The sequence below is a fragment of the Cupressus sempervirens genome, chromosome 9, assembly GCF_028749045.1.
Source record: "Cupressus sempervirens isolate cs-2001-9-10 chromosome 9, ASM2874904v1, whole genome shotgun sequence".
In the NCBI taxonomy this organism is placed as follows: domain Eukaryota; kingdom Viridiplantae; phylum Streptophyta; class Pinopsida; order Cupressales; family Cupressaceae; genus Cupressus; species Cupressus sempervirens.
Window position 1 is genome coordinate 438,555,944 of NC_143126.1, and position 10,111 is coordinate 438,566,054.

General features: G+C 30.5%; 1 pseudogene; it reads right to left on the reverse strand.

Moving 5' to 3' along the window:
- Positions 1–1,903: 1,903 nt before the first annotated feature.
- LOC149539183 (uncharacterized) lies at positions 1,904–9,834 on the reverse strand (annotated as a pseudogene).
- Between the last annotated feature and the right edge of the window lie 277 nt (positions 9,835–10,111).

The window sequence follows — 10,111 nt, forward strand, 5'->3', positions numbered from 1 at the left end:
CTTGTCAATGTCAGAATGTCAATGCCAAATTTGGTAAAAAATTATCTCCTTTATTTTTGAGAAGGTCTGTCAATATTTTAACTAAACTTGGTCAAAATGGCTCCTCAATCAACTAGGAACCAAACCCATGACGACATCCTAATTAATGCTTTGGTCAAAATTTTGACCAAAGTTTTGTCAAAATTTTGACCAATGCTGATTAGAATTGCTCAAACTTTTGACCAATATGATTTTTTTTAAAAAATTACCTAAAGATAAATATCCAAAGTAATCATTGATGATTATCTGGTTAGTGATTAGTTTGGATATTTATCTTCAGGTGTTACTATTTGGTTGCCAAGTTGTTTGGAGAGTTTTAGAATGGAAGTCCAAAATATCCAACAATAAACCTAATTTTTGAATTATAAAATGAAGAAGAATACTCATTTGGTAGTGATATCACATAAGATACAACATATTTGTCATGACTAACTGGGAACAATCAACTATGTAGGCAACATCCATAGATGGGATTAAGGAAATGTTATTGATTTGAAAATCACTTGAATGCACCTTAAATGATTGCACTACTAATTTTTCAAGTATCATATGTAGTTACAAAACCACATTTCTGTTGTTCCCCTACCACCCAAAAACTTATGCCCTTGGCCCCGATCCCAAAAACCTATTCCCTTGTTCCCTAATCAAGTAACTCCAAGGATCTATGATATAAATTTAAAACACTTTAGTGAGAACCAATATAAGTCTAATAAAACTTGTTCCATTCCTAAATGGATGTGCTAGAAAATAAATAAATTTAGAAATGTGTCAAATAATAGAAAGAAAATGTGAAAGAATAAGAGCACTACCTCACCCATGAAGGAATGTACCTACAAACTTAGCTCTAATGCTAGAGTACTCACATAATAGCATTTCCTTGCATTTTGTTGACAAATCAGATTTGTCAAGATACATTAATAAGGATTTTCATTCAATATGTACTTAATGGGGAATGAAAACTCTAATTAAACCTATGACAAATTATTTAAACATAACCTAACTCTGAAGAGCATAATGAGAGGAGGGAGTGATAAATTAGTAATTCAAAACTTTTAAACTCATAAAAGTTTTGTAAATCAAAAATTTAGAATAATATATTGAGAAATTGTTCTAAAACTCTCATTCTTTCCTACCTTGTGCCTACACGTTAAGTATACATATTCATTATTTTCTAGATTGTGTCTACGCATTAAGTATACTACAAGAATTAGATAAGAAAAGTCATGAATCAAATAAAGAGTAGTAAAAGGGATGCAATTTACAAAAGATAAGTTTGAACTCTAATCAAATTTACTCTAACCTTCAAAATACGTTTACTTTATGCAAATTAACCAAAGAGTAAAATAAAGCATGCCCGTGTCATTGTTCTCTATATAGATTTATTTCTTCTCTAGTCTTTCCTAATTCAGATCCATTATAATATAAAATAATCACCTCTTCAAAATTGTTGGCATGACTATCATACTTTAGTTGATAGGTTCAAAATATAGCATCAAAACAACAATAATAGTAGGAGCTATAACTATTGTTTGGCCATGACCATTAGGTAGTTCATGAACCGAATGCAATGCAAGAGAAAATAATAGATTAAGATTTAATCAACTATTGTTAATGAAAAAAATGTCATTAATATGTGAAGTTAGCAGGGATTGGATAATATACTTCTACAACTCCAAAATAATAATCTACTTGGATAATCATACTTCAGTTGACAGGTTCAAAATATAGCGTTAGAACAACAATAACAGTAGTAGCTATAAAGATTGTCTAGCCATGACCATCAGGTAGTTCATGAACTAACTGCAATGCAAGAGAAAATAATATATTAAGATTTAATCAACTATCATCAATGAAAAAAATGTCATTAATATGTGAAGTTAGTAGGGATTGGATAATCTACTTTTGCAACTTCAAAATAAGTTGTATCCAACTAGCCTTCCACCTTATCAATATCATTATCTCTACACCAATGTGAACAATTTTTTTATAGGAAAAAATAAAATATTAAAAAATATTTGTACCAAAAATTATAATTTTACTTGCAGAGTTTGAAAGATTCTTAGATGGATCTTCTACCACTTGGAGTTGATGACATCTCCTCCAATATCTTCCATGACTTCTTAATCACATTGAAGCAATTTTTTCCTTCACTCTATCAAAACTCAAAAAAAATCCTGAATTCATTGTATAGTGTATATAGCATTTTTGAATCATAAAAATAATGATGAGCAGGGGATATTTTTCATAGCATATCAAATTGTAATGCTATTATCAGAATTCAGCTATAAAGCACAAAGTTTTAAGTTAAACTATTTTTGTTTATGTTATTTAATCACTTATAGTACCAGGGAAATATGAAAATGAAAAGGAAAAAAATTGATGATTTGTTGCTTTCAAAATGTAATCTGAAATGTTGATAAAATGAACAAACAAATTATAACCCAAAATTTGGATTCTAATGTTATGAACTATGGAAGAAATAATTGATAATACCCTAAAATCATTTGAGATGATGTTGTCAAAACTAGCTAGATCTACAATGAGATCAAGAGCCAAAATAAGAGCAGATGATGCAAATGCCCCAATTGTAATATCTGGATACTTGAGCCCAAGCCAAGTGGCTAACACTACAAACCCATTATATATTTTAGACATAAAAACATGGTTTCATCATTGGAATTCAAAGTTATAACAAAAAATTAGTGAAACAAACTCACTTCCACCATAAGATCCTCCAAACACAGCTACTAGTGAATGCACTACTGTTAAATTCTTTTTCAGATTTGTAATCAATACAACAAAATCAGCCAAAGCTTGAGAGACACTAAGATAGCTCACTATGGTGGCATTGTTGTAAGCTATTTCTTGACTCCCATATGGCATTGATTCTCCATAGTATCAGTGCTAAAATAAAATCTATATAAACCCATAGTCAAATCTTGTTTTCCCAATGAAAGAAAAATATTAACAAATAGGTTTCCACAATTTATTCTAAAAACAAAATTATATTTTTTTTTTTTGCAATTATCATGCCTATGAAAAACATTCTCTATATTTTTTATGATCATAACATACTATTGTTCTGTTGGACCTAGAATTTGATTTGATTAAGTGGTTCATCAAAACCATTCTTATTAATCAATACTAGTAAAGAAGAGGACCTTATATTTTGTTTTGTTCAAGTGATTCTATCATGCCCAATTTATGAGGTAAAAACACAACCAATTTTTTTTTTTAGGATGAATTATAGATGTTATGTATAGATCTATGCTCTATCGAATGGTGACTAGTCAATGAGTATTTGTATATGGTAAGCTAGTTGATGAGATGAACTCTTGTTTCATTCAAAAATTGGATTTCAAATTCTCTATGAGAGGTCACCTGAATAGATTACCATTGATTTTAGTACTAAGCTACAAGGATGTTTTGGTTATAATCCTTTCACCTCCAATTAGAACATTCTGATTGCAAGTGAAAGTCAACTTCCAAATCCAGTTGCAATGTTTTCAATATTTGCATCAAGGACTATATTTTCCTTGCAGTGGTCCTATATGTTTCGGTCTTGCACTATGCAACTCTACTCATCACGTGCTATATTAAGATGGGATACTTACACCTTATCCTTTGATATTTTTTTAAAAATTTAATTAGTTGTTTACCCCTAGGTATCTTAAATTGATCCTTGGTTATTTATTCTCTCATACTCCTATACAACGATACTTTCTAGAGAATCATTGCCCTTATTTGACAATTCTATTTTATTTTATTTCTCTATTCTTTTTTTTTTTTCTATTCTAACAATTATTTTATTTTTTAATTATTATTCCATTTTACTTTTAATCCTTTATTTCATTATTATTTATTTATTTTAATTATTTAATTTTTGCATACATCATAATAATTTAATTATTAACTATAGCTTTCATTAACTTATGAGGGTGGTGGCCAAATAGACAAACTTAACAATAGACACCTACATTTAAAAAAGAAAAACTCCGAATTAAATAATAATCTTAGAATGGAAATACCCCATCAAATTCTCCTAACACATCAATCTTATCATGTGATTACCTATGTAGTCAAACCTCTTTTTCTTAAATATTTTACCTTAAAAACTAAGTACCCTGTCCTATCCCCACTATTCACTAAAATATACCAACCTCTAACTATTCTTTTAAATCTTCCATTTGCCACCTATTCATTTCTTATTACTAAGGGGGTGACCCTTTCTTCCAAAACCCAAAGGAGATGCCAAGGAAACTATATATTAAATTCAAAAAAAGAGAGATGTTAATGCAATGGAGAAGTCAACCTTATGAAAAAGTGAGAGGGAGGACAACTCCATATGTGTGATGGCATGGGAAGGCATGCACGTCCCCCACAAAATTTCTTTCCTCTCTTGCAATTCGAATGCCTTCTTAGGCACGTGACTCAGATTCATGGCTTGCACTTGCAAAGTGGTCTTTTGTTTGAGGGGAAGGCGTCGACTAGCAAGTTGGCCTTTGAAGTTTGTGTTAAATTAAGGGAAGAGCTTATGCCCCCTCACCTTGGCGCCTAGGGAGGAGCACCACACACATTTTGGGTATTTACCCATTTTTTTATGGCATGTCACATCTCCACCAAGGTAGCACTTTATCCTTGCCACAAGACCTTGTTACATGTGCCAAAATGGCAAACGCTCAAGGCAATGGCTACCAAGATTGGCTGGGTATGCATTCTATTTATCTCCATCCATCTTCTTCTGTCTCTCCCGTACCGTCAATGATCTCTGACATTCCTGCTTTGTAGCTGCCTTGCTCTGTCATGCCCAGTCCTATGTCTAGATTTGACATATGTGCAGATTTGTAGCCGTCAACATTTATATAATTTGATTTCATAATAATAAGTAAAAAAAATAATTGTTTCAAATAATTTTTAAAATTCATTCTATATATTTTACAATACAAAAATAATAGTATATTTTAAATTAAATTTATATTTTAAATATTTTACAAATTTAATAAAATTATATGAATTTAAAATAAATGCATTAAATTCTTTAAGTATGTCTGATTATTTTTTATATATTTTCTCATTTGATTTGAAATTTAAATTAGGTACTATTCTATGAAGTTCTACATGTGACATTTTCATTTTTCTCTTTTAAAAGTTGAAGTTCTTTGTTCTTAAAATTACTTTTTTTTGTTAATGAATTCAAACATAATATGCAAATTTAAATTCATAGTTCAATTTACATAATTATCAATTTCTATTATTTATCCTCTTGTTTCTCATTGCATAAATCAGGGCATTTATCCAATAAATATTCATCCATAGGAAAATATGATAACTCTTTTATTGTGCTTGTTTTTTCTAAATGTATCCCTAAACCAAAGTGAAACTCAATCCTAAACATAATCCAAGTTAAACATTAAACCTTATATAAATTATTCACTCAAACATTGACACAAATTGAAATTTGGTATCCAAACATAACCCTAGCCTTAATTGTATCCCCACCCTAAACGTAAATAATAATCAAAACTAAAATAAATTTTGTTGTTGATGTTAAACATAATTTACCACTCAACCCAAATCTATTGTATAAATTAATGAATTAAAACTATCGTTTTAACTCCTATATAACTCTAAATTTACGTGTAATAAAATCCCCACCATTAAACTAAATGAAATTGAATGGGATATATTGAACTAAATTTAATATGACCCCTAGTAAACATGATTCAAAACCAAATCAAGCATTGAACCTAAGCTCAGTTGAATTAATCCCTAATACTTATATATACTCCAACCCTAACTCTTACTGTGTACATATTTGTAAACCTATGACTAAGATAAATTAAACACTAACCCTAAAATTTATTAATTTATTGAACTTTGATGCTAAATATGAAGTTGAACTCAAGATTTAGCCCTAATTGTAAGGCTAATTTGATAGTGCATGAACTAAAATTGTTACAAAACCCTTATACAAAATTAAAGCCTAACCCTAATTTTCAAACATATTCAACAAAAATTGTTACAATAAATGAATTTAATGCCTAATCAACTATACTTTTAAGAATAGATCAACTAGAATTGTCATCTTGGCAATCAAATACGTTGAATTATAACTCTATATGTAATTGAGTATTAAAGAAAATTGAGCCCTATCCCCAATTCTAAACCAAATATTCCCTAAATATAACAATCAAAGTGAAACTCAATCCTAAACACATTCCAAATTAAACATTAAAGTTTAAATAAATGATTCACTCAAACATTTACACAAATTAAAATTTGATATTTAACCATAACACTAGCCTTATTTGAATCTAGACCCTAAATGCAAATAATAATCAAAACTAAAATAATTTTTAAGTTGATGCTAAACATAATTTACCACTCAACCCAATTCTATTGTATCAATTACTGAACTAAAACTATTGTTTTAACTGGACTATCGTCTTCTCAAGACTTGCACATAACACACCCACACAAAGAACCATAGAGGCTCATCTCCCAACCTAGGCTTCTAAGAAGCCACCCACTGAGTAGGGCAAACACGAACGAAATGGGTTACATGCATATATCATTTTCCATTGCATGAATACTACATAAACACAAAACAACTCCCTCCCATGGCTTGCACAATGATTCACCATTGGAATCATCTCACATTAGGTGAAGGTGGGCTATTCAAAGAGGAGATGCCATAACCAAACATGAACAACATATTGCCATTGCATTTTGCCTCTCAAGGAAATCATAAATGTCTCATAATTATTCACACAAAACCAATTGTATCTCCCAAAATAACAAAGTATATGGCTTCAATGAAGCCCATACTCCATGAAACAAAACAAATCCTCATCATGAGGTAACTCTCTCAACTGCAATGATGAGCCAAACTATGCCCTACACCCAAGGCTTCTCTACCCTTCCATGGGTGAGTGAAGCCTTCACACCCATTAATACATTCAACACTCACATTCAAAACAAGAAAATAAAGAAGGCAACAAAACCCAAAAGGAAATCTTCAAAAACACATAACACATTCACATTTACACAACAAAATGCCAAAGCACACAATGCAAGATTTAAAGCACAATGCATGCTCCATCAACAAAACCTTCACACTTATAGATTTATTTGCCATACTAAAGGAAAGAAGAAAGGAAAGTGAAGCATAGTTTGAAAAACACCTACCTTGGTCCAAGCTAGGATAATGATAGTTTTAGTAGAGCTCCCTTAATCTCCCTCCAAGTCTAACTATATCTAAAATTGGAGAGTGGGTGAACAACCCTCTAATTTGTCACCCCTTCACTAAAAAGACTCTCTAATAACCCTTTTTTAGTAGAAACATCAAGCCTCCCCTTTCTTACATTATTTCTCCTCCAAAATAAGGAAAGTTGACCAAGTGGGATTGTAAGGGTACTCTCATGGGGAAAATCCAACTTTAGAATTGGTTCAAGAGGGCTTTGTTTAACGGGTCCCCTAAGTTAGGTAATCACTAAAATAGTTGAATTTAGGTCCCTAACATGTTATACTATCATTTGGGTGGCTTTTTATCAATAAAATAACACTTTAGGATCCCATTTAGGCCCCCCTAAAATCCCTAACAAGTTTAAATTCGAAAATCAACATGATGGTGACCCATCCTAACACTCTCTCCCAAGTGGGTGTACTTAAACATTAATTGGAAGAAAACAAAAGGACTAAGATCAACTGACCTTGTGACTAACACTCTAGGTGACATGTCATCAACACATAGACAAATACAAGTGTCAAGTGACACATTAAAATACATTACACTTCACCATGACATGTCCTTAATGCATCTAAATTATGATTAAACATATTCACAAGCAAGCAACCATACAATTAAAAAGAAAAATACTTTCACAATGAGGCTTTTGAATCTTCCAAAGATTCACCTTGGTTAAATTGTGTTCACAAGGTTTGGAACTTGTTTCCCCCAAGAATTTCCATGGTTCTTCTTCCTGCACATTAAACTTGAGCATCAGTAGTCCAAGGGCGTCAAATAAAAATATATAACATAAATGCATATAATAATAATACCCATATTAACATGATTCGAATTAAATTTCCTTTCCTAATATTTTTCCATTATTCCATTTGAAATGTTAAGATATCAAAATCTGCATGTCCTAAGTCATCATTATCAAATTAACATTTATCTGCACATCATAAAGCATCATAATCAAATTAGCATATATCTATAAACCATAAATCATCAAAATAAATTAATATTTTGCATCGCATCAAAATTTGACAGTATCATGTCATAAAGCTGCATCCATTTGTGTTCAATCATTTCATAAACAATAACTAGTTCTTAGTGCATATTATAATGTAAAACACTATTGAAGTATCAAAATCAATAGATAAAACAATCCATTGTCCATGTAGGTCTCAAATAACTGTCAAAATATCAAGGTTTCGAATATCAAAATGTAAATAAAATATCCATGCTATGATGGGTTAGGGTGAGGCCTCATATATTCACCAAGCTATTCTAATTAATGACTACTACTAAAGGAAATAGTGTGATTCAAAATGAATCATTTTAACAATTTCTTAGATTTTCATGAGCTTGAGATGTAATTTTTCTTCATATTTGAACTACAAAATTTAAAATTTGATTTGGTCCAATGACTCATCAAACCCATTCCAATTAATAGGTTCTATTAAAGAAGATAGTGTGATCTCAGATGAGTCATGATCTTAATGAAAAAAAAACATTTCTTAGATTTTATGACCTTGAGATATCATTGTTCTATTAGATTTAAACAAATTTGAAGCTTTTTTCTATTTAATTGATTCATGAAAAACTATACTAATAGATGAATCTTATGGAGGAAGATAGCTTGATCTCAGATGAATCATCCTAATCAATCAAAACTTTAAACAAGAAATATACAAAATCATTTTTCCTCATAATGGATAATAAGAATTAGATTTGAGATGTTTTGAAGAAGCATTAGTAATATTTAGATCCAAGATATTTTGAAGAAGAATTTATAATGTACACTTTTGAGATATTTATATAGTAGTTACCTTTGTTTTTTATTTCTAGAGATTTAATGACTATGCTCTTCTTTCTAGCTAGAATTTATCAATAATGGAGTAGAAATGTAGATCAAAGAAAAGCAACACATACCTCAATGAAGACAAGAAGGGCCTTGAATTGAGGAGAAATATCAAACATAAATCCATTTTTTTGAGTAACCCATTCAATTAATCCCTCATTCCCCATATACACAAAGATAGGAGATTTGGAAGAAGCACCACCCCAATAATTTGAATTGATGAGATATTTTTTGTTGAGATGTGTCATAGTTGTGTGGAGTGGAGCTAAAATGATCCAAAGTTTGTGTGAAGTATTTGACATCATATTCTGTAGAGGGAGAAGAAGAAAAAGGATGAGGAAGAGAAAACTTATTCTTTCTTAGGATTATATAAGCATGAGCAAGGGAAGAAGCGGGTACAACATGAATATAGAGGCCAAACAACTTGGGTAATATTGGCAACTCATTGTGTTTGTTATAGCACAACTATTAGAGCACATAATTCTATGTTCATTGTATATTTTTAAACCCCTTTTCCTCTCGTCATAGTGCTAGTTTTTTATAGTGTGATTGGGGAGCACTAAACTCTCTAATAAACTTTCCCATGATGTTTGTAAACAATCATCATGCAAATGCAAACTATAGAAATTAAGGCAAGTAAGATTCAAGTTGCATTTAAATCAAATGGATGAAATCTATGAGTTACATGATTACTTTTCCCCATTGATATATCACATTTCCATTTTTGGGAATCATCTCTACATAGATGTCCACAATCATTCACAAACCACTAGTAGAGTGAAAAATTCACAATCGAAGAAAGTTGAGAGATTTATACAATATTAACAAATGATTTCTTGACATGAGAGTAGTTTTTTGCATTAAGGTTTGAAAAATTACCCATGAATTTAATTTATTCATTTTTCATATTTATTGTAGTACTTCATGTTTTCTCTAATTTTTAATGATTTGTTTCAAATTCTTGTCTATGTAGAATCTAG